This window comes from Calonectris borealis, chromosome 1, assembly GCF_964195595.1.
Source record: "Calonectris borealis chromosome 1, bCalBor7.hap1.2, whole genome shotgun sequence".
Classification (NCBI taxonomy): domain Eukaryota; kingdom Metazoa; phylum Chordata; class Aves; order Procellariiformes; family Procellariidae; genus Calonectris; species Calonectris borealis.
In genome coordinates this window covers 125200925-125203326 of record NC_134312.1, presented here as the reverse complement: position 1 = coordinate 125203326, position 2402 = coordinate 125200925, and the positions used below count along the sequence as shown (strand labels likewise).

The 2402-nt window shown below is 54.0% G+C and overlaps 1 long non-coding RNA gene across 1 annotated transcript; it reads right to left on the bottom strand.

The window, feature by feature from the left end:
• Positions 1–273: 273 nt before the first annotated feature.
• LOC142093226 (uncharacterized) lies at positions 274–1982 on the bottom strand. The gene is made up of 3 exons (XR_012677338.1): positions 1722–1982; positions 920–992; positions 274–400 (listed from the first exon to the last, which is right to left on the bottom strand). It is a non-coding gene; the product is annotated as an uncharacterized LOC142093226 (long non-coding RNA).
• Between the last annotated feature and the right edge of the window lie 420 nt (positions 1983–2402).

The window sequence follows — 2402 nt, the reverse complement described above, 5'->3', positions numbered from 1 at the left end:
ATACCATGATTATGCTGAAAAAAAAGTCTGCCGGAGAATGTCATTTCACCAGCGATATCCTGCAGTTTTCCGTCAGCGAGAGTTCGAGAGGTGGCATGGTAACAGAGTACATCAGGGCAGGCATTTGACTGGAAGCATTAAATACCTCAGAAAGGTGAATGGCCAAGGTCTTCCCGATAATTAAAATGTGTGCAGTCTTCATAGACCAAGGAAGGGACAGAGCTATTGTTTAAACAGGTAATTAGAGCTGTATTTTAAGCAAACTCAAGGCAGTAACGAGCTCTCTCAGATGGGGAGAGCAGCTCTCCTGCTCCTGATTCCAGCAGGAATAACTATTGCCTCCCACCTGCTGCCGGCGGGCGGCCGCGGTGCTCCCGGCCCCACTGCCCGGCGACTGCGTCTGGCAGGGGGAAAAAAAAAATTCCTATTTGATTTCACATTTTTCACTCCCTGTCTCCTTCCTTCTGCATTCAGGTTCAAGAGAATTGGCTGAACCACTTTTTTTTTACTAGAGCGGGACCCAGTGAGGCCCCAAGGGAAGGGAGGAAATAGCATGAGCCAGCTCGCTCCCTCACACACGCACACCCGGGCTCGCTCCCCATCCACGCAGGAACGGAGGAAGGGCAGGATCTGGTGGAGCTGCCGTAGAGGCAAAATCAGCCACCCCCTCCCCTCAACCCAACCCCAGGAGACCATAAAGTCTCCTCGCCAGCCAAACCCACGTGGAAGAGCCCCGGGGATGTGCCGTAATCTCGTTTTGGACAGCCAGGGATGCACGTTCTTCTGCTGGGGGGGGGGGCGCATTGGAGCTAGGCAGGGAGAGACTCAAACCCTCCTCGGTGCTGAGGAGGGGGCCAGGGAGCCAGGGAGCCCTGCTGCCCCCCGCTCTGCCTCCTGCAAAGGCTAATCCCTTCCTCACCTCCGCCTGGCTGCTGGCTGCCGATCAGGTTTCCACATCAGCTGGGGGGGGAGATGCCGACGTCTAATTAACCCTTTGTACGCAAAACCAGAGAAAACAATCAGACCCAGAAGAAGGCAAGGAGGCACCTTTGCACCATCAACACGGTCTTCCATGAAAAATATATAAGGGCTAGACATCAGCGACGAGGAAACAGGAGAGTACAAAGAACTGCGCTCAGCTGCCCGGCTTTGCAGCCCATATTATCTGGGTTGCTCTGACAGGCAACTTCAAACTGCAAAGGGTTTTGGGAGCAGCCTGAAAACCAGGCTTGTGGGGGGCAACGGGGTGAGGGCACGCGGCTCTGACATAGCGCACGGTGAGGCGAAAGCCCCCGGGGAAGCAAAGGGCAGGACACGTCTGGGAACAGGCCATGGTCATGTGCTGGCCACAGCGATAGTCTTACACTCCGGTTTGTTTGCAGCCTGGCTTCAGAAGCCAGGGCTAAAGTTTTGTATGGAAACTCAGGATGAATCTTTGCTCTGTATTTTGCTCCGGAGTACTGCTCCAGAGGAGAAGGCTGCCGCCAGCGAGCACGGAAGGGCCAGCCTGTTTTGAACCTGGCATCTCTCACCGCTTTGGGAGTAGAGCTGGAAGACAAGGCACAACACAATGAAGAAGGACACCCTCACCTCTTGAACAAGTCACCAGCCTCAGAGCACCTCTTTGACAGTCAAGGAGGGCTTTGGCCGGTTCCCTGAAGTAGATTTGCTTGCTTACATTTTTTCTTAAATGCCAAGTTGATTTCTAATAATGACAATACCTGCAACACGCAGAAATCTTCTTTCTCCTTTCCACGAGAAAGGGAGGGAAAGAAGATGAGTGAGAGTATCTTATTGCTGGTTTTGACTGCCCACACAGTGCTGCATGAGCTTCAGAAATCATTTCTATTTCTTGGGAGCCTCAAGATATCAGGAGGGTTTGTTGCAGCCCCAGCTCCTGGAGTCCTGTGATAATGTGAAACTGTCGCTGCTCTCTTGTCTTCTCTAGCCCTCCTTCCTGCAAGAAAGCTGTTAAAATGTTAATGGTGGAGGGAAAGCAGGGGAAAAAAACTCATCTATATGATCTTTTAGGAGCAATTAAGGACAGATTTGCTGTCCTCCATGGCTGGAGGTGCTCAGCACTGCTCCCCGGCCAGGGCTGTTGTTGAGGGTGCTGGCAGGACCCGCGGTGCTAGTGAGAGCCCGCAGTGCTCTGGCTGCTTCCATGGCAAGAAGCAGGAGAGGATGCGAGGTTAGCCCAGGTCTGGAGGAAACTCCCCCTCCCGACTTCTTGACTAAATCATCCCTCCAGGAGCTGTCTCGTGGCTGCCGGCGTGTCAGAAGCTGTGAGAGTCTGCAGCGGCTGCTGGGGGTCTCACCCCCAGCCCGTGGGAGCCGGGGGCTGAGCGCCTTGCTGGAAGGGAGCTGAGTTTCATGGGACCGGGTTGCACCACTGCATCTCG